At 50.6% G+C, this 19,811-nt stretch overlaps 20 non-coding genes and 1 pseudogene across 20 annotated transcripts; all 21 read right to left on the reverse strand.

Moving 5' to 3' along the window:
• Nucleotides 1-9,227: 9,227 nt before the first annotated feature.
• On the reverse strand, nucleotides 9,228-9,424 carry LOC120437157. Its single transcript, XR_005610864.1, has one exon. It is a non-coding gene; the product is annotated as a U2 spliceosomal RNA (small nuclear RNA).
• A 176-nt stretch (nucleotides 9,425-9,600) lies between these two features.
• Nucleotides 9,601-9,712, reverse strand: LOC120437192. The gene has a single exon (XR_005610891.1). It is a non-coding gene; the product is annotated as a U5 spliceosomal RNA (small nuclear RNA).
• A 619-nt stretch (nucleotides 9,713-10,331) lies between these two features.
• LOC120437265 lies at nucleotides 10,332-10,518 on the reverse strand. Its single transcript, XR_005610963.1, has one exon. It is a non-coding gene; the product is annotated as a U2 spliceosomal RNA (small nuclear RNA).
• Nucleotides 10,519-10,700: 182 nt separating this feature from the next.
• LOC120437259 lies at nucleotides 10,701-10,814 on the reverse strand. Its single transcript, XR_005610959.1, has one exon. It is a non-coding gene; the product is annotated as a U5 spliceosomal RNA (small nuclear RNA).
• A 450-nt stretch (nucleotides 10,815-11,264) lies between these two features.
• LOC120437274 lies at nucleotides 11,265-11,448 on the reverse strand. The gene has a single exon (XR_005610972.1). It is a non-coding gene; the product is annotated as a U2 spliceosomal RNA (small nuclear RNA).
• Nucleotides 11,449-11,621: 173 nt separating this feature from the next.
• Nucleotides 11,622-11,736, reverse strand: LOC120437249. Its single transcript, XR_005610949.1, has one exon. It is a non-coding gene; the product is annotated as a U5 spliceosomal RNA (small nuclear RNA).
• Nucleotides 11,737-12,354: 618 nt separating this feature from the next.
• On the reverse strand, nucleotides 12,355-12,541 carry LOC120437188. Its single transcript, XR_005610887.1, has one exon. It is a non-coding gene; the product is annotated as a U2 spliceosomal RNA (small nuclear RNA).
• A 176-nt stretch (nucleotides 12,542-12,717) lies between these two features.
• LOC120437242 lies at nucleotides 12,718-12,831 on the reverse strand. The gene has a single exon (XR_005610941.1). It is a non-coding gene; the product is annotated as a U5 spliceosomal RNA (small nuclear RNA).
• Nucleotides 12,832-13,294: 463 nt separating this feature from the next.
• LOC120437264 lies at nucleotides 13,295-13,481 on the reverse strand. Its single transcript, XR_005610962.1, has one exon. It is a non-coding gene; the product is annotated as a U2 spliceosomal RNA (small nuclear RNA).
• Nucleotides 13,482-13,663: 182 nt separating this feature from the next.
• Nucleotides 13,664-13,776, reverse strand: LOC120437219. Its single transcript, XR_005610917.1, has one exon. It is a non-coding gene; the product is annotated as a U5 spliceosomal RNA (small nuclear RNA).
• Nucleotides 13,777-14,226: 450 nt separating this feature from the next.
• Nucleotides 14,227-14,418, reverse strand: LOC120437153. The gene has a single exon (XR_005610862.1). It is a non-coding gene; the product is annotated as a U2 spliceosomal RNA (small nuclear RNA).
• A 174-nt stretch (nucleotides 14,419-14,592) lies between these two features.
• LOC120437193 lies at nucleotides 14,593-14,704 on the reverse strand. The gene has a single exon (XR_005610892.1). It is a non-coding gene; the product is annotated as a U5 spliceosomal RNA (small nuclear RNA).
• A 620-nt stretch (nucleotides 14,705-15,324) lies between these two features.
• LOC120437294 lies at nucleotides 15,325-15,515 on the reverse strand. Its single transcript, XR_005610992.1, has one exon. It is a non-coding gene; the product is annotated as a U2 spliceosomal RNA (small nuclear RNA).
• Nucleotides 15,516-15,697: 182 nt separating this feature from the next.
• Nucleotides 15,698-15,810, reverse strand: LOC120437255. Its single transcript, XR_005610955.1, has one exon. It is a non-coding gene; the product is annotated as a U5 spliceosomal RNA (small nuclear RNA).
• Nucleotides 15,811-16,259: 449 nt separating this feature from the next.
• Nucleotides 16,260-16,441, reverse strand: LOC120437131. The gene has a single exon (XR_005610845.1). It is a non-coding gene; the product is annotated as a U2 spliceosomal RNA (small nuclear RNA).
• Nucleotides 16,442-16,616: 175 nt separating this feature from the next.
• On the reverse strand, nucleotides 16,617-16,728 carry LOC120437205. Its single transcript, XR_005610904.1, has one exon. It is a non-coding gene; the product is annotated as a U5 spliceosomal RNA (small nuclear RNA).
• An 826-nt stretch (nucleotides 16,729-17,554) lies between these two features.
• LOC120437128 lies at nucleotides 17,555-17,735 on the reverse strand (annotated as a pseudogene).
• Nucleotides 17,736-17,906: 171 nt separating this feature from the next.
• On the reverse strand, nucleotides 17,907-18,019 carry LOC120437237. Its single transcript, XR_005610936.1, has one exon. It is a non-coding gene; the product is annotated as a U5 spliceosomal RNA (small nuclear RNA).
• A 617-nt stretch (nucleotides 18,020-18,636) lies between these two features.
• Nucleotides 18,637-18,818, reverse strand: LOC120437296. The gene has a single exon (XR_005610994.1). It is a non-coding gene; the product is annotated as a U2 spliceosomal RNA (small nuclear RNA).
• Nucleotides 18,819-19,002: 184 nt separating this feature from the next.
• LOC120437220 lies at nucleotides 19,003-19,115 on the reverse strand. Its single transcript, XR_005610918.1, has one exon. It is a non-coding gene; the product is annotated as a U5 spliceosomal RNA (small nuclear RNA).
• A 450-nt stretch (nucleotides 19,116-19,565) lies between these two features.
• Nucleotides 19,566-19,751, reverse strand: LOC120437270. The gene has a single exon (XR_005610968.1). It is a non-coding gene; the product is annotated as a U2 spliceosomal RNA (small nuclear RNA).
• Between the last annotated feature and the right edge of the window lie 60 nt (nucleotides 19,752-19,811).

Raw genomic sequence — 19,811 nt, forward strand, 5'->3', positions numbered from 1 at the left:
CCCGGAGCCTATGCGAAAAGAACGGGATGGCTCACCAATCGCCACACATCTGTGGCTTCACCAATCGAGAGGCACGCACTGGGTCACAGCTTCGCTCCTGCACAACAGAAATGAGAGACCGGTGTTTAGTTAAAATGTTTAAGTCTTCGTTTTCCAAGTTAAAGGAGACTAAAAGGACTTTAGCTCAGCATAGGCCGGGGAGACTAAAGGAGACAGGCACTTTTAAATCCACCGGTATCAATTTTCTCTGTCTTAAGTAGCTCCCAGCCCAAAATCTAACCCATGCCTGCGTTTTGGGGTTACTAGATCGGGCCGTGGCCTGCCTCAGGTGGCTGCTCGTGTAGAGACTTCCTACAAACAGATACAGGTCTGGAACCCCCTTTCCTCCATTCTCCTTCATTTTCTTCATTGTCTCCCTTCTAAGTCTCTCCCATTTAGAACCCCATAAGAAGTAGAAAATGGCTCGTTCCAGTTCTAAGAGCACTTTTCTGGGAGGGATAAAGACTGAGCTGACTAAGAGAAGTCGGGGTAAAATCACTGCCTTGATGATTAACACCTTGCCCTCCAAGGTCAGCGTTCTCAGTCCCCAGTAACCCAGCTGTTGCTTCACTTTCCCTATAATTACCGACCAATTTGTCTTGCCACCTCCTTCCTTATCAAACCTGATCCCTAAAATCCTCTGGTCGTTTTGTGTCAGATTCATCTCAAGCCCAGTCAAACCTGTAGCCTCCCATGGTCCATAAAATTGTACCTGAGTCTTGTTCTTATTAAGCTTGGAAGCCGAGGCCTTCCCGAACCAGTCAGTCGCTTCAAAGGTCCTTTTCACCGAAGACAGATCTGTACACAAAATATTGATATCGTCCATGTACAGGACACATTTTGCTACTTGTCCGCCACTCCCTGGTACTTCCAAACCCTTTATCCCTTTGTCTCTTCTCAAGATCTGCGCTAGTGGTTCTACGCCGATAACATAAAGAAGTGCAGATAGGGGACACCCCTGACGAACACCGCAGTGTAAGTCCACCGCCCCAGTCAAGATCCCATTAATGACAAATCTACTACTGATCCCATTATACAACAGTTTCACCCAAGAAATAAACTGCTCTGGAAACCCCATTTTCTGCAGCACTCTAAAGAGATACTGATGCGAGATCCGATCAAAGGCTTTCTCAAAATCCAAGTTTAAGACAATTAGCCGAATGTTTCTATCCCTCGCAAAACAAATGGTGTCCCTGATCAATACGAGGCTATCAGTGATCTTCCTATCCTTAACAGCACAGGCTTGATCCGGGTGAATTATCTGGCTTAGCACAGGGCGTATCCGTGCTGCTAAAAGTTTGCTAAAAAACTTGCAGTCGCAATTTAGGAGCGCAATTGGTCTCCAATTTTTCAGGTCGGTCTTGTCCTTACCTTTGTGAGCAAGAGTGACTACCCTATTCTAAAACTGTCCGGCAGCCTGTCAAGTTGGCTAAAATCTATAAAAACAGAAAGTAGGTCCACGGCCAAAATGTCCCAGAAAGTCCGGTAGAATTCCCACGGAGTCCATCCATCCCTGGGGACTTCCCGTTCTTAAAACTCTTAAGACACTGATTGAGCTCAGTCAATGTAAAGCCTTGGCTCAATAAACCACTGTCTTCAACAGTCTTGTCGATAAACTCCAAGGTTTGTGCAATAATCTCTTCATTAACATTTTTTTTCCCATATAACTCTTTATAATAATCTTCGATCACTTGCATGATCTCCTCGGTGGTCTCAACTTTTTGCCCGGCTTTGTTTGTTAGTCGTGCAACGAAGCCAGATTTGCTCATAATTTTCTTGAAGAAATATCTTGTGCATTTTTCACCTTCATCTCTCTCTTTCTCCCTACTTCTTAAAATAACCCCCCTACTTTTTATATCCGCAATTATCTGCATTTTCTCCTTGACCTCTTTTATTTCGTCATTAAAATCCATCCCCAATTGGTTTAAACGATAGTACCTCTGTAGTCTTTTCTGCAGCCCCATCCTGCGTCTATTCTCAGCAGCCTTCTTCCTTTTCCCGGCCTGTTTAAAAAAAAGCTGTGTCCTTTCTTTAACCGTTTCCCACCACTCTGCACGTGTTTCATAAAAATCCTGGAGGGTCTGCCACTCACGATACCGCTCCTTATACTGGCCGATCAAATTTTGGTCCTCAAGCAAGGAGCAGTTAAGTCTCCACAGTCCTCTCCCCATCGTCACACACGATGCCAAAGTGATAGTGCTGGACAGCATCATGTGATCAGAAAAGAAAACGGGTATCAATCTAGCATCAGTTGGCAAGACATCTCTCACAAACAAATAGTCAATGCGAGAGGCCCTAGAGCCATCCCCACTAAACCAGGTGAAGCCCTCCTCCCTGGGGTGTATTACTGCAAAACAGTCTGTTAGTTTAAAATCTCTAACCATCCCCTGTAATAAGAGTGACGTCTTGTCCACTTTAAAATCTTGCCTGGCTCGTTTCCTATCCTTTCTACTTAGGACACAGTTAAAATCCCCCCCAAATACTAAAGGCACCTTTCCCAACAAATGGGGCTGCAGCTCCTCTAAAAGGTCATATCTTTCATGTTTATCATTAAACCCATAAACATTCAAGAGGTTAAAATCCTTGTCCATATAACTCAAATTAACTACAAGTGCTCTTCCTTCCCTCACCACAGTGCTCCCCTTTACCAGCACAAAGGGGTTTTTTACCAAAACGGCTACTCCATCATTCTTATTCCCATTTGATCCACTCCATATTGATGGTTGTGGCCACATGTCCTGCCACTGGTTATAAGCTTTTAAAAAGGGTATTGCACATTCCTGAAGTAAGATCACATCCGACGTTACAGTATTTAGAAAGGATAACACACTCTGGGCTCTCATTTTGGTCCTAACACTTCTAACATTTATAGTTGAGAAGGTAAGAGCCATAAGGGGTAAGACAAAAGGCAAACTAATCATTTTTACGTTAAGGGGAGGTAATTCTCCTCAGGGAAAAGACTCAGCCCAGGTTTCAAGGATCCTAACATCAATTTATTTCTCGTGAACAGAGCTCTTCCTTCACCTCACACGATTCTGGAGGGAGGGCTGATGCTCTATTCCCTTTACGGACTCTCGGAGACGGCCTCTGCTGCAGAGCTGCATTAACCATACGATCTTTGGGGGTTGACTGCAAAACTATATTAAGAAAGGAGACCTCATTTGGCGAGCCAGAGGGGAAGACCCTAGAGTCCTCCCCAGAGGAACTCCCCTGACGGTACTTCAAGTCTTCCCCTCTTTCCTGAAACAATTGTCCCAGAGGACAGTTCTGCCGCAGTTCTCTTTGCCAGCTGGGTATCAGGGGGGGACTGATCTTGGATGCTATCGCTTGAAGTGTTTCCACCTCCTTGTGTTCCACTTTCGACCTGTCCGACCTCCTCCTCTAAGGTTTCTGGTAGGACAGGCCCTCCATGCTCCTCCCCATTTCCCGCCTCCCCCTGTTCCTCTCCTCCACTCACAGGTTTTGGCAGCAAAATCAAATTTTCAGGCCCAGCTGTATCAATCAGGTCCTCCTCATTACCTATTTCATTCAGGTTTTGCTCTCCAATCAAGCTTGTCCTCTTAAGTTTGTTTGCAAATGACCTAGGGCAATTTCTAAAGAGATGCCCCTCTCCTCCACACAAATTACACTTACGGTCATTTCTACATTCAGCATCACGTATGTCCTCTTTCCTTACATTTCCCACAAATGATTTCCTCACATGCTTCCACCAAGTGCCCATGCTCCCCACACCTCCGACAGAGCTTTGGCTGCCCCTGGTAGTGAATGTAGCCTCTATTGTCCCCCAAGACTATCATAGATGGGAGATGTTTCAGGCCCCGAAACCCATGGGGGTCTTCCCATTGCTGTATGGGGACCTTCCATGCACAGTTCCAGATTCCGTCCACATCCCTCACCTTCATAGCCTGCCCTTTCACTGTGCAGTATCTTCCCAGCCACAAGCAAATGTCTTGAGCACTAATAGTTTCATTAAACATTCTAACAATCACCGTTTTCAAGGTGTTGTCAGTCAGTTTCTCAACAACAAATTCTTTAAATTGCGGTTTCACATTCTGATAAGAACAGATTTTTTTCTTTCGAAAAGTTTTATTGACACTCAAACATAGAAACCAAACACAGTCATCTCATAAGATTCAAATTCCACCCAGTTTAAAAGATTACTTTTTATTTCTTCCCACCCTTCCTTAAAAGAAAGTGCAGTGGAGCAATAAAAACAATTTGTAAAAGCCGTCCCCGTCTCTTCACAAGCTCCTGGTGCTCAGGGGCATCCTCACCACTTTGCTCCTTCCCACCTGCCTCTCCCGGAGAGCCAGGCCGTTGCTGCTTTGACCTCCCTGTGTGTGGCAACGGCTCCTCCGTCCGAATGGGCACAGAGGCGATTCTTCTTTGTGGCTGCTCCCACGGCTTGCTGCTTGCAGCACAGATCTCTTTTATTGTTGCTGCCGCCATTCGGAGAGCAGTCACGGGGATCTGCATGTGCTTGCTTACCAGCAAGTTTCTGGAGGTCCAAATGGCGTCTTTGATGGCAGCGAGTCAGCCACTGCTTCTCAAAGTCTTTCCTTTGTGCCTTTGCTCCTGGCTCACCCCATAGAGCACTAACTGTGCTGTTAGGACCTCCCTTGCTGGTAAGTACGGGGAATTGCGAGGAGCCGGCCATTGCCCACAGGTCTCACGGCAGCGCTGCACTCCCAGAGCAAGTGCCTCACCGACTCAGGCGCGCCACAACCAGGCCGGGGACACATGGCTGTTGCAGACATGCCCCGAGAGTGCATCACGGACCTGACTGGGAGGATCCCATGAGCCACCATCCAGGACACATCCCGGAGCCTATCACGAAAGAACGGACGGCTCACCAATCGCCACACATCTGTGGCTTCACCAATCGAGAGGTCACAAGACTGGAGTCACAGCTTCTCGCTCCTGCACAACAGAAATGAGAGACCGGTGTTTAGTTAAAATGTTTAAGTCTTCGTTTTCCAAGTTAAAGGAGACTAAAAGGACTTTAGCTCAGCATAGGCCGGGGAGACTAAAGGAGACAGGCACTTTTAAATCCACCGGTATCAATTTTCTCTGTCTTAAGTAGCTCCCAGCCCAAAATCTAACCCATGCCTGCGTTTTGGGGTTACTAGATCGGGCCGTGGCCTGCCTCAGGTGGCTGCTCGTGTAGAGACTTCCTACAAACAGATACAGGTCTGGAACCCCTTTCCTCCATTCTCCTTCATTTTCTTCATTGTCTCCTTCTAAGTCTCTCCCATTTAGAACCCCATAAGAAGTAGAAAATGGCTCGTTCCAGTTCTAAGAGCACTTTTCTGGGAGGGATAAAGACTGAGCTGACTAAGAGAAGTCGGGTAAAATCACTGCCTTGATGATTAACACCTTGCCCTCCAAGGTCAGCGTTCTCAGTCCCCAGTAACCCAGCTGTTGCTTCACTTTCCTATAATTACCGACCAATTTGTCTTGCCACCTCCTTCCTTATCAAACCTGATCCCTAAAATCCTCTGGTCGTTTTGTGTCAGATTCATCTCAAGCCCAGTCAAACCTGTAGCCTCCCATGGTCCATAAAATTGTACCTGAGTCTTGTTCTTATTAAGCTTGGAAGCCGAGGCCTTCCCGAACCAGTCAGTCGCTTCAAAGGTCCTTTTCACGAAGACAGATCTGTACACAAAATATTGATATCGTCCATGTACAGGACACATTTTGCTACTTGTCCGCCACTCCCTGGTACTTCCAAACCCTTTATCCCTTTGTCTCTTCTCAAGATCTGCGCTAGTGGTTCTCGCCGATAACATAAAGAAGTGCAGATAGGGGACACCCCTGACGAACACCGCAGTGTAAGTCCACCGCCCCAGTCAAGATCCCATTAATGACAAATCTACTACTGATCCCATTATACAACAGTTTCACCCAAGAAATAAACTGCTCTGAAACCCCATTTTCTGCAGCACTCTAAAGAGATACTGATGCGAGATCCGATCAAAGGCTTTCTCAAAATCCAAGTTTAAGACAATTAGCCGAATGTTTCTATCCTCGCAAAAACAAATGGTGTCCCTGATCAATACGAGGCTATCAGTGATCTTCCTATCCTTAACAGCACAGGCTTGATCCGGGTGAATTATCTGGCTTAGCACAGGGCGTATCCGTGCTGCTAAAGTTTGCTAAAAACTTGCAGTCGCAATTTAGGAGCGCAATTGGTCTCCAATTTTTCAGGTCGGTCTTGTCCTTACCTTTGTGAGCAAGAGTGACTACCCCTATTCTAAAACTGTCCGGCAGCCTGTCAAGTTGGCTAAAATCTATAAAAACAGAAAGTAGGTCCACGGCCAAAATGTCCCAGAAAGTCCGGTAGAATTCCCACGGGAGTCCATCCATCCCTGGGGACTTCCCGTTCTTAAAACTCTTAAGACACTGATTGAGCTCAGTCAATGTAAAGCCTTGGCTCAATAAACCACTGTCTTCAACAGTCTTGTCGATAAACTCAAGGTTTGTGCAATAATCTCTTCATTAACATTTTTTTTTCCATATAACTCTTTATAATAATCTTGATCACTTGCATGATCTCCTCGGTGGTCTCAACTTTTTGCCCGGCTTTGTTTGTTAGTCGTGCAACGAAGCCAGATTTGCTCATAATTTTCTTGAAGAAATATCTTGTGCATTTTTCACCTTCATCTCTCTCTTTCTCCCTACTTCTTAAAATAACCCCCCTACTTTTTATATCCGCCCGCAATTATCTGCATTTTCTCCTTGACCTCTTTTATTTCGTCATTAAAATCCATCCCCAATTGGTTTAAACGATAGTACCTCTGTAGTCTTTTCTGCAGCCCCATCCTGCGTCTATTCTCAGCAGCCTTCTTCCTTTTCCCGGCCTGTTTAAAAAAAGCTGTGTCCTTTCTTTAACCGTTTCCCACCACTCTGCACGTGTTTCATAAAAATCCTGGAGGGTCTGCCACTCACGATACCGCTCCTTATACTGGCCGATCAAATTTTGGTCCTCAAGCAAGGAGCAGTTAAGTCTCCACAGTCCTCTCCCCATCGTCACACACGATGCCAAAGTGATAGTGCTGGACAGCATCATGTGATCAGAAAAGAAAACGGGTATCAATCTAGCATCAGTTGGCAAGACATCTCTCACAAACAAATAGTCAATGCGAGAGGCCCTAGAGCCATCCCCACTAAACCAGGTGAAGCCCTCCTCCCTGGGGTGTATTACTGCAAAACAGTCTGTTAGTTTAAAATCTCTAACCATCCCCTGTAATAAGAGTGACGTCTTGTCCACTTTAAAATCTTGCCTGGCTCGTTTCCTATCCTTTCTACTTAGGACACAGTTAAAATCCCCCAAATACTAAAGGCACCTTTCCCAACAAATGGGGCTGCAGCTCCTCTAAAGGTCATATCTTTCATGTTTATCATTAAACCCATAAACATTCAAGAGGTTAAAATCCTTGTCCATATAACTCAAATTAACTACAAGTGCTCTTCCTTCCCTCACCACAGTGCTCCCCTTTACCAGCACAAAGGGTTTTTTACCAAAACGGCTACTCCATCATTCTTATTCCCATTTGATCCACTCCATATTGATGGTTGTGGCCACATGTCCTGCCACTGGTTATAAGCTTTTAAAAGGGTATTGCACATTCCTGAAGTAAGATCACATCCGACGTTACAGTATTTAGAAAGGATAACACACTCTGGGCTCTCATTTTGGTCCTAACACTTCTAACATTTATAGTTGAGAAGGTAAGAGCCATAAGGGGTAAGACAAAAGGCAAACTAATCATTTTTACGTTAAGGGAGGTAATTCTCCTCAGGAAAAGACTCAGCCCAGGTTTCAAGGATCCTAACATCAATTTATTTCTCGTGAACAGAGCTCTTCCTTCACCTCACACGATTCTGGAGGGAGGGCTGATGCTCTATTCCCTTTACGGACTCTCGGAGACGGCCTCTGCTGCAGAGCTGCATTAACCATACGATCTTTGGGGTTGACTGCAAAACTATATTAAGAAAGGAGACCTCATTTGGCGAGCCAGAGGGAAGACCCTAGAGTCCTCCCCAGAGGAACTCCCTGACGGTACTTCAAGTCTTCCCTCTTTCCTGAAACAATTGTCCCAGAGGACAGTTCTGCCGCAGTTCTCTTTGCCAGCTGGGTATCAGGGGGACTGATCTTGGATGCTATCGCTTGAAGTGTTTCCACCTCCTTGTGTTCCACTTTCGACCTGTCCGACCTCCTCCTCTAAGGTTTCTGGTAGGACAGGCCCTCCATGCTCCTCCCCCATTTCCCGCCTCCCCTGTTCCTCTCCTCCACTCACAGGTTTTGGCAGCAAAATCAAATTTTCAGGCCCAGCTGTATCAATCAGGTCCTCCTCATTACCTATTTCATTCAGGTTTTGCTCTCCAATCAAGCTTGTCCTCTTAAGTTTGTTTGCAAATGACCTAGGGCAATTTCTAAAGAGATGCCCCTCTCCTCCACACAAATTACACTTACGGTCATTTCTACATTCAGCATACGTATGTCCTCTTTCCTTACATTTCCCACAAATGATTTCCTCACATGCTTCCACCAAGTGCCCATGCTCCCCACACCTCCGACAGAGCTTTGGCTGCCCCTGGTAGTGAATGTAGCCTCTATTGTCCCCAAGACTATCATAGATGGGAGATGTTTCAGGCCCCGAAACCCATGGGGTCTTCCCATTGCTGTATGGGGACCTTCCATGCACAGTTCCAGATTCCGTCCACATCCCTCACCTTCATAGCCTGCCCTTTCACTGTGCAGTATCTTCCCAGCCACAAGCAAATGTCTTGAGCACTAATAGTTTCATTAAACATTCTAACAATCACCGTTTTCAAGGTGTTGTCAGTCAGTTTCTCAACAACAAATTCTTTAAATTGCGGTTTCACATTCTCATACCTTATCCAGAAATCCTCCAGATAAGCGCTTGAGCAAAAGCTCACGTCAAAACCTTTGTTGAATGGGAGGGTCAGGATACAGTTCAGGTCATTTGGTGAGAACCCCAACACCTGTTGAATCAATTTCCTGGAAAAATCCAATCTAGACATCTTTGGCAACTCTCCTTCATTTCTAATTAAGCTAAATCGCACACTGTGGTGCCTCCGCATGCCGGCATGGTAGGCCGCCATGGTGGAGGCACCACACAGCCAACAGATGCCTTTAAAAGACAAAACAAGACACAAACAGAGAATATTTTCAAAAAAAGGCAAACAGTAAAAAAACTTACCTTCAAAGTGAAGGGAAACCCGAAGTAGTTTCTTGATTCTTTTAGTAGACCAAGCACCCGAAGGAGACGATCGCAGTCTTAGCCACGGCCGAGAAACAAGTGCAAACTGATAAGAACAGATACTACACTTGATCTTAGCCAAAAGGCCGAGAAGCGATAGCCTGCTACGGGTTCCTGGCTGAGCCGCCTTCTCGGGACACTTCTCGCTTGTGACGGTGCTCACAGGGAGGGAGCCGCTTCAAATCTCCGCCCACCCACAGTACCTCAGAGGCCTGCGGAGCTCCCTGGAATTGCGCGCTGCTTTCTTCTGTTATTTCTTTTGAACAACGAGGAGAGGGCCCAGCCAGACCCTGCCAAAAATAGGTGCAACTCCTTAGCGCTGCTCTCCACGGAAGTCTTTAGTAAAAGGCGAAAGACTTGTACGTTATGAAGAGAAGCCAGAGTGTGTGTTTCGTTTGCCTCGCAGGAAGCTGCAGTGACTGCTCGTCCCGGCATCCGGCGTCACGGTTGGCCCTGTTTGCTTGGCTGAAGCGGCAGATCTCAGGCCCCGCCTGCTCTGCTCCAGAGCTCCACTTTGACAGGAAAGGGGTGACTGGAGAGGATGTTCGCGGCTTCAGGCTGCTTTCTGGCCCTGGGCTTGGCAGACCTTCATTTCTTTGGCTTGTACGTTATGAAGAGAAGCCAGAGTGTGTGTTTCTTTCGCCTCGTCACGGTAGGCCCTATTTGCTTGGCCAGATCTCCACTTTGACAGGAAAGGGGTGACTGGAGAGGACGTTCGCGGCTTCAGGCTGCTTTCTGGCCCTGGGCTTGGCAGACCTTCATTTCTTTGGTTTGTACGTTATGAAGAGAAGCCAGAGTGTGTGTTTCTTCGCCTCGTCACGGTAGGCCCTGTTTGCTTGGCTGAAGCGGCATTTCTCAGGCCGCGCCTGCTCTGCTCTGCTCCAGAGCTCCACTTTGACAGGAGAGGCGTGACTGGAGAGGATGTTCGCGGCTTCAGGCTGCTTTCTGGCTCTTCTCTGGCAGATGTTAATTTGTTTGGCATTCTTGCTTTTGCACAAGGTCAGCAAAGGGGGCACCGTTCCCGGGCGCTGCAATACCGGTCGATGCGTGGAGCGAACGGAGCGAGCCCTTATTCAGCTCCCTGTTCTAAAAATGGGTTTAATACGTTGCCCCCGAATCGGGGGCGTATCAGATATTAAACTGATAAGAACAGATACTACACTTGATCTTAGCCAAAAGGCCGAGAAGCGATGGCCTGCTACGGGTTCCTGGCTGAGCCGCCTTCTCGGGACACTTCTCGCTTGTGACGGTGCTCACAGGGAGGGAGCCGCTTCAAATCTCCGCCCACCCACAGTACCTCAGAGGCCTGCGGAGCTCCCTGGAATTGCGCGCTGCTTTCTTCTGTTATTTCTTTTGAACAACGAGGAGAGGGCCCAGCCAGACGGCAGACCCTGACAAAAATAGGTGCAACTCTTTAGCGCTGCTCTCCACGGAAGTCTTTAGTAAAAGGCGAAAGACTTGTATGCGTTCTGAAGAAAGCCAGAGTGTGTGTTTCGTTTGCCTCGCAGGAAGCACGCAGTGACTGCTCGTCCCGGCTTCCGGCGTCACGGTGAAACCCTGTTTGCTTGGCTGAAGCGGCAGATCTCAGGCCCGCCTGCTCTGCTCCAGAGCTCCACTTTGACAGGAAAGGGGTGACTGGAGAGGGCGTTCATGACTTCAGGCTGCTTTCTGGCCCTGGGCTTGGCAGACCTTCATTTCTTTGGTTTGTACGTTATGAAGAGAAGCCAGAGTGTGTGTTTCTTCGCCTCGTCACGGTAGGCCCTGTTTGCTTGGCTGAAGCGGCATTTCTCAGGCCGCGCCTGCTCTGCTCTGCTCCAGAGCTCCACTTTGACAGGAGAGGCGTGACTGGAGAGGATGTTCGCGGCTTCAGGCTGCTTTCTGGCTCTTCTCTGGCAGATGTTAATTTGTTTGGCATTCTTGCTTTTGCACAAGGTCAGCAAAGGGGGCACCGTTCCCGGAGGCGCTGCAATACCGGGTCGATGCGTGGAGCGACGGGCGAGCCCCTATTCAGCTCCCTGTTCTAAAATGGGTTTATCGTTGCCCCGAATCGGGGGCGTATCAGATATTAAACTGATAAGAACAGATACTACACTTGATCTTAGCCAAAAGGCCGAGAAGCGATGGCCTGCTACGGGTTCCTGGCTGAGCCGCCTTCTCGGGACACTTCTCGCTTGTGACGGTGCTCACAGGGAGGGAGTCGCTTCAAATCTCCGCCCACCCACAGTACCTCAGAGGCCTGCGGAGCTCCCTGAATTGCGCTGCTTTCTTCTGTTATTTCTTTTGAACAACGAGGAGAGGGCCCAGCCAGACCCTGCCAAAAATAGGTGCAACTCCTTAGCGCTGCTCTCCACGGAAGTCTTTAGTAAAAAGGCGAAAGACTTGTATGCGTTATGAAGAGAAGCCAGAGTGTGTGTTTCGTTTGCCTCGCAGGAAGCTGCAGTGACTGCTCGTCCCGGCATCCGGCGTCACGGTTGGCCCTGTTTGCTTGGCTGAGCGGCAGATCTCAGGCCCCGCCTGCTCTGCTCCAGAGCTCCACTTTGACAGGAAAGGGGTGACTGGAGAGGATGTTCGCGGCTTCAGGCTGCTTTCTGGCCCTGGGCTTGGCAGACCTTCATTTCTTTGGCTTGTACGTTATGAAGAGAAGCCAGAGTGTGTGTTTCTTTCGCCTCGTCACGGTAGGCCCTATTTGCTTGGCCAGATCTCCACTTTGACAGGAAAGGGGTGACTGGAGAGGACGTTCATGACTTCAGGCTGCTTTCTGGCCCTGGGCTTGGCAGACCTTCATTTCTTTGGTTTGTACGTTATGAAGAGAAGCCAGAGTGTGTGTTTCTTCGCCTCGTCACGGTAGGCCCTGTTTGCTTGGCTGAAGCGGCATTTCTCAGGCCGCGCCTGCTCTGCTCTGCTCCAGAGCTCCACTTTGACAGGAGAGGCGTGACTGGAGAGGATGTTCGCGGCTTCAGGCTGCTTTCTGGCTCTTCTCTGGCAGATGTTAATTTGTTTGGCATTCTTGCTTTTGCACAAGGTCAGCAAAGGGGGCACCGTTCCCGGAGGCGCTGCAATACCGGGTCGATGCGTGGAGCGAACGGAGCGAGCCCCTTATTCAGCTCCCTGTTCTAAAAATGGGTTTATCGTTGCCCCGAATCGGGGCGTATCAGATATTAAACTGATAAGAACAGATACTACACTTGATCTTAGCCAAAAGGCCGAGAAGCGATGGCCTGCTACGGGTTCCTGGCTGAGCCGCCTTCTCGGGACACTTCTCGCTTGTGACGGTGCTCACAGGGAGGGAGCCGCTTCAAATCTGCGCCCACCCACAGTACCTCAGAGGCCTGCGGAGCTCCCTGGAATTGCGCGCTGCTTTCTTCTGTTATTTCTTTTGAACAACGAGGAGAGGGCCCAGCCAGACCCTGCCAAAAATAGGTGCAACTCCTTAGCGCTGCTCTCCACGGAAGTCTTTAGTAAAAGGCGAAAGACTTGTATGCGTTCTGAAGAGAAGCCAGAGTGTGTGTTTGCTTTGCCTCGCAGAGGAAGCCGCAGTGACTGCTCGTCCCAAGCTTCCGGCGTCACGGTAGGCCCTGTTTGCTTGGCTGAAGCGGCAGATCTCAGGCCCGCCTGCTCTGCTCCAGAGCTCCACTTTGACAGGAAAGGGGTGACTGGAGAGGACGTTCATGGCTTCAGGCTGCTTCCTGGCTCTGGGCTTGGCAGACCTTCATATCTTTGGCTTGTATGCGTTATGAAGAGAAGCCAGAGTGTGTGTTTCTTTCGCCTCGTCACGGTAGGCCCGTTTGCTTGGCTGAAGCGGCATTTCTCAGGCCGCGCCTGCTCTGCTCTGCTCTGCTCTGCTCCGGAGCTCCACTTTGACAGGAGAGGCGTGACTGGGGAGGATGTTCGCGGCTTCAGGCTGCTTTCTGGCTCTTCTCTGGCAGATGTTAATTTGTTTGGCATTCTTGCTTTTGCACAAGGTCAGCAAAGGGGGCACCGTTCCCGGAGGCGCTGCAATACCGGTCGATGCGTGGAGCGAACGGAGCGAGCCCCTTATTCAGCTCCCTGTTCTAAAAATGGGTTTATCGTTGCCCCGAATCGGGGGCGTATCAGATATTAAACTGATAAGAACAGATACTACACTTGATCTTAGCCAAAAGGCCGAGAAGCGATGGCCTGCTACGGGTTCCTGGCTGAGCCGCCTTCTCGGGACACTTCTCGCTTGTGACGGTGCTCACAGGGAGGGAGCCGCTTCAAATCTCCGCCCACCCACAGTACCTCAGAGGCCTGCGGAGCTCCCTGGAATTGCGCGCTGCTTTCTTCTGTTATTTCTTTTGAACAACGAGGAGAGGGCCCAGCCAGACGGCAGACCCTGACAAAAATAGGTGCAACTCTTTAGCGCTGCTCTCCACGGAAGTCTTTAGTAAAAGGCGAAAGACTTGTACGTTCTGAAGAGAAGCCAGAGTGTGTGTTTCGTTTGCCTCGCAGGAAGCCGCAGTGACTGCTCGTCCCGGCTTCCGGCGTCACGGTAGGCCCTGTTTGCTTGGCTGAAGCGGCAGATCTCAGGCCCCGCCTGCTCTGCTCCAGAGCTCCACTTTGACAGGAAAGGGGTGACTGGAGAGGACGTTCGCGGCTTCAGGCTGCTTTCTGGCCCTGGGCTTGGCAGACCTTCATTTCTTTGGTTTGTACGTTATGAAGAGAAGCCAGAGTGTGTGTTTCTTTCGCCTCGTCATGGTAGGCCCTGTTTGCTTGGCTGAAGCGGCATTTCTCAGGCCGCGCCTGCTCTGCTCTGCTCCAGAGCTCCACTTTGACAGGAGAGGCGTGACTGGAGAGGATGTTCGTGGCTTCAGGCTGCTTTCTGGTTCTTCTCTGGCAGATGTTAATTTGTTTGGCATTCTTGCTTTTGCACAAGGTCAGCAAAGGGGGCACCGTTCCCGGAGGCGCTGCAATACCGGGTCGATGCGTGGAGCGAACGGAGCGAGCCCCTTATTCAGCTCCCTGTTCTAAAAATGGGTTTAATACGTTGCCCCCCGAATCGGGGGCGTATCAGATATTAAACTGATAAGAACAGATACTACACTTGATCTTAGCCAAAAGGCCGAGAAGCGATGGCCTGCTACGGGTTCCTGGCTGAGCCGCCTTCTCGGGACACTTCGCCAGTGACGGTGCTCACAGGGAGGGAGCCGCTTCAAATCTCCGCCCACCCACAGTACCTCAGAGGCCTGCGGAGCTCCCTGGAATTGCGCGCTGCTTTCTTCTGTTATTTCTTTTGAACAACGAGGAGAGGGCCCAGCCAGACCCTGCCAAAAATAGGTGCAACTCCTTAGCGCTGCTCTCCACGGAAGTCTTTAGTAAAAGGCGAAAGACTTGTACGTTATGAAGAGAAGCCAGAGTGTGTGTTTCGTTTGCCTCGCAGGAAGCTGCAGTGACTGCTCGTCCCGGCATCCGGCGTCACGGTTGGCCCTGTTTGCTTGGCTGAAGCGGCAGATCTCAGGCCCGCCTGCTCTGCTCCAGAGCTCCACTTTGACAGGAAAGGGTGACTGGAGAGGATGTTCATGACTTCAGGCTGCTTTCTGGCCCTGGGCTTGGCAGACCTTCATTTCTTTGGCTTGTACGTTATGAAGAGAAGCCAGAGTGTGTGTGTTTCTTTCGCCTCGCCACGGTAGGCCCTATTTGCTTGGCCAGATCTCCACTTTGACAGGAAAGGGGTGACTGGAGAGGACGTTCGCGGCTTCAGGCTGCTTTCTGGCCCTGGGCTTGGCAGACCTTCATTTCTTTGGTTTGTACGTTATGAAGAGAAGCCAGAGTGTGTGTTTCTTTCGCCTCGTCACGGTAGGCCCTGTTTGCTTGGCTGAAGCGGCATTTCTCAGGCCGCGCCTGCTCTGCTCTGCTCCAGAGCTCCACTTTGACAGGAGAGGCGTGACTGGAGAGGATGTTCATGACTTCAGGCTGCTTTCTGGCTCTTCTCTGGCAGATGTTAATTTGTTTGGCATTCTTGCTTTTGCACAAGGTCAGCAAAGGGGGCACCGTTCCCGGAGGCGCTGCAATACCGGGTCGATGCGTGGAGCGAACGGAGCGAGCCCCTTATTCAGCTCCCTGTTCTAAAAATGGGTTTAATACGTTGCCCCCGAATCGGGGGCGTATCAGATATTAAACTGATAAGAACAGATACTACACTTGATCTTAGCCAAAAGGCCGAGAAGCGATGGCCTGCTACGGGTTCCTGGCTGAGCCGCCTTCTCGGGACACTTCTCGCTTGTGACGGTGCTCACAGGGAGGGAGCCGCTTCAAATCTCCGCCCACCCACAGTACCTCAGAGGCCTGCGGAGCTCCCTGGAATTGCGCGCTGCTTTCTTCTGTTATTTCTTTTGAACAACGAGGAGAGGGCCCAGCCAGACGGCAGACCCTGACAAAAATAGGTGCAACTCTTTAGCGCTGCTCTCCACGGAAGTCTTTAGTAAAGGCGAAAAGACTTGTACGTTCTGAAGAGAAGCCAGAGTGTGTGTTTCGTTTGCCTCGCAGGGAAGCCGCGAGTGACTGCTCGTCCCGGCTTCCGCGCCACGGTAGGCCCCTGTTTGCTTGGCTGAAGCGGCAGATCTCAGGCCCGCCTGCTCTGCTCCAGAGCTCCACTTTGACAGGAAGGGGTGACTGGAGAGGACGTTCATGGCTTCAGGCTGCTTTCTGGCCCTGGGCTTGGCAGACCTTCATTTCTTTGGTTTGTACGTTATGAAGAGAAGCCAGAGTGTGTGTTTCTTTCGCCTCGTCACGGTAGGCCCTGTTTGCTTGGCTGAAGCGGCATTTCTCAGGCAGCGCCTGCTCTGCTCTGCTCCAGAGCTCCACTTTGACAGGAGAGGCGTGACTGGAGAGGATGTTCGCGGCTTCAGGCTGCTTTCTGGCTCTTCTCTGGCAGATGTTAATTTGTTTGGCATTCTTGCTTTTGCACAAGGTCAGCAAAGGGGCACCGTTCCCGGAGGCGCTGCAATACCGGTCGATGCGTGGAGCGAACGGAGCGAGCCCCTTATTCAGCTCCCTGTTCTAAAATGGGTTTAATCGTTGCCCCGAATCGGGCGTATCAGATATTAAACTGATAAGAACAGATACTACACTTGATCTTAGCCAAAAGGCCGAGCGATGGCCTGCTACGGGGTTCCTGGCTGAGCCGCCTTCTCGGGACACTTCTCGCCAGTGGCGGTGCTCACAGGAGGCAGGCGCTTCAAATCTCCGCCCACCCACAGTACCTCAGAGGCCTGCATGGAGCTCCTGGAATTGCGCTGCTTTCTTCTGTTATTTCTTTTGAACAACGAGGAGAGGGCCCAGCCAGACCCTGCCAAAAATAGGTGCAACTCCTTAGCGCTGCTCTCCACGGAAGTCTTTAGTAAAAGGCGAAAGACTTGTGCGTTATGAAGAGAAGCCAGAGTGTGTGTTTCGTGTGCCTGCGCAGGAAGCCGCAGTGACTGCTCGTCCCGGCTTCCGGCGTCACGGTAGGCCCTGTTTGCTTGGCTGAAGCGGCAGATCTCAGGCCCGCCTGCTCTGCTCCAGAGCTCCACTTTGACAGGAAAGGGGTGACTGGAGAGGGGCGTTCGCGACTTCAGGCTGCTTTCTGGCCCTGGGCTTGGCAGACCTTCATTTCTTTGGTTTGTACGTTATGAAGAGAAGCCAGAGTGTGTGTTTCTTTCGCCTCGTCACGGTAGACCCTGTTTGCTTGGCTGAAGCGGCAGATCTCAGGCCCCGCGTACTCTGCTCCAGAGCTCCACTTTGACAGGAAAGGGGTGACTGGAGAGGACGTTCACGGCTTCAGGCTGCTTTCTGGCCCTGGGCTTGGCAGACCTTCATTTCTTTGGCTTGTACGTTATGAAGAGAAGCCAGAGTGTGTGTTTCTTTCGCCTCGTCACGGTAGGCCCTATTTGCTTGGCCAGATCTCCACTTTGACAGGAAAGGGGTGACTGGAGAGGACGTTCGCGGCTTCAGGCTGCTTTCTGGCCCTGGGCTTGGCAGACCTTCATTTCTTTGGTTTGTACGTTATGAAGAGAAGCCAGAGTGTGTGTTTCTTTCGCCTCGTCACGGTAGGCCCTGTTTGCTTGGCTGAAGCGGCATTTCTCAGGCCGCGCCTGCTCTGCTCTGCTCCAGAGCTCCACTTTGACAGGAGAGGCGTGACTGGAGAGGATGTTCGCGGCTTCAGGCTGCTTTCTGGCTCTTCTCTGGCAGATGTTAATTTGTTTGGCATTCTTGCTTTTGCACAAGGTCAGCAAAGGGGCACCGTTCCCGGGCGCTGCAATACCGGGTCGATGCGTGGAGCGAACGGAGCGAGCCCCTTATTCAGCTCCTTGTTCTAAAATGGGTTTAATACGTTGCCCCAATCGGGCGTATCAGATATTAAACTGATAAGAACAGATACTACACTTGATCTTAGCCAAAAGGCCGAGCGATGGCCTGCTACGGGTTCCTGGCTGAGCCGCCTTCTCGGGACACTTCTCGCCAGTGACGGTGCTCACAGGAGGAGCCGCTTCAAATCTCCGCCCACCCACAGTACCTCAGAGGCCTGCGGAGCTCCTGGAATTGCGCTGCTTTCTTCTGTTATTTCTTTTGAACAACGAGGAGAGGGCCCAGCCAGACCCTGCCAAAAATAGGTGCAACTCCTTAGCGCTGCTCTCCACGGAAGTCTTTAGTAAAAGGCGAAAAGACTTGTACGTTCTGAAGAGAAGCCAGAGTGTGTGTTTCGTTTGCCTCGCAGAGAAGCTGCAGTGACTGCTCGTCCGGCATCCGGCGTCACGGTTGGCCCTGTTTGCTTGGCTGAAGCGGCAGATCTCAGGCCCGCCTGCTCTGCTCCAGAGCTCCACTTTGACAGGAAAGGGGTGACTGGAGAGGATGTTCATGACTTCAGGCTGCTTTCTGGCCCTGGGCTTGGCAGACCTTCATTTCTTTGGCTTGTACGTTATGAAGAGAAGCCAGAGTGTGTGTTTCTTTCGCCTCGTCACGGTAGGCCCTATTTGCTTGGCCAGATCTCCACTTTGACAGGAAAGGGGTGACTGGAGAGGACGTTCATGGCTTCAGGCTGCTTTCTGGCCCTGGGCTTGGCAGACCTTCATTTCTTTGGTTTGTACGTTATGAAGAGAAGCCAGAGTGTGTGTTTCTTTTCCTCGTCACGGTAGGCCCTGTTTGCTTGGCTGAAGCGGCATTTCTCAGGCCGCGCCTGCTCTGCTCTGCTCCAGAGCTCCACTTTGACAGGAGAGGCGTGACTGGAGAGGATGTTCGCGGCTTCAGGCTGCTTTCTGGCTCTTCTCTGGCAGATGTTAATTTGTTTGGCATTCTTGCTTTTGCACAAGGTCAGCAAAGGGGCACCGTTCGAGGCGCTGCAATACCGGTCGATGCGTGGGCGAACGGAGCGAGCCCCTTATTCAGCTCCCTGTTCTAAAATGGGTTTAATCGTTGCCCCGAATCGGGGCGTATCAGATATTAAACTGATAAGAACAGATACTACACTTGATCTTAGCCAAAAGGCCGAGAAGCGATGGCCTGCTACGGGTTCCTGGCTGAGCCGCCTTCTCGGGACACTTCTCGCTTGTGGACGGTGCTCACAGGAGGGAGCCGCTTCAAATCTCCGCCCACCCACAGTACCTCAGAGGCCTCATGGAGCTCCCTGGAATTGCGCTGCTGCTTTCTTCTGTTATTTCTTTTGAACAACGAGGAGAGGGCCCAGCCAGACGGCAGACCCTGACAAAAATAGGTGCAACTCTTTAGCGCTGCTCTCCACGGAAGTCTTTAGTAAAAGGCGAAAGACTTGTACGTTCTGAAGAGAAGCCAGAGTGTGTGTTTCGTTTGCCTCGCAGGAAGCCGCAGTGACTGCTCGTCCCGGCTTCCGGCGTCACGGTAGGCCCTGTTTGCTTGGCTGAAGCGGCAGATCTCAGGCCCCGCCTGCTCTGCTCCAGAGCTCCACTTTGACAGGAAAGGGGTGACTGGAGAGGGGCGTTCATGACTTCAGGCTGCTTTCTGGCCCTGGGCTTGGCAGACCTTCATTTCTTTGGTTTGTACGTTATGAAGAGAAGCCAGAGTGTGTGTTTCTTTCGCCTCGTCACGGTAGGCCCTGTTTGCTTGGCTGAAGCGGCATTTCTCAGGCCGCGCCTGCTCTGCTCTGCTCCAGAGCTCCACTTTGACAGGAGAGGCGTGACTGGAGAGGATGTTCGCGGCTTCAGGCTGCTTTCTGGCTCTTCTCTGGCAGATTTTAATTTGTTTGGCATTCTTGCTTTTGCACAAGGTCAGCAAAGGGGCACCGTTCCGGAGGCGCTGCAATACCGGTCGATGCGTGGAGCGAACGGAGCGAGCCCCTTATTCAGCTCCCTGTTCTAAAATGGGTTTAATACGTTGCCCCCAATCGGGGCGTATCAGATATTAAACTGATAAGAACAGATACTACACTTGATCTTAGCCAAAAGGCCGAGAAGCGATGGCCTGCTACGGGTTCCTGGCTGAGCCGCCTTCTCGGGACACTTCTCGCTTGTGACGGTG

The sequence above is a fragment of the Oreochromis aureus genome, unplaced genomic scaffold (assembly GCF_013358895.1).
Source record: "Oreochromis aureus strain Israel breed Guangdong unplaced genomic scaffold, ZZ_aureus HiC_scaffold_59, whole genome shotgun sequence".
Classification (NCBI taxonomy): Eukaryota; Metazoa; Chordata; class Actinopteri; order Cichliformes; family Cichlidae; genus Oreochromis; species Oreochromis aureus.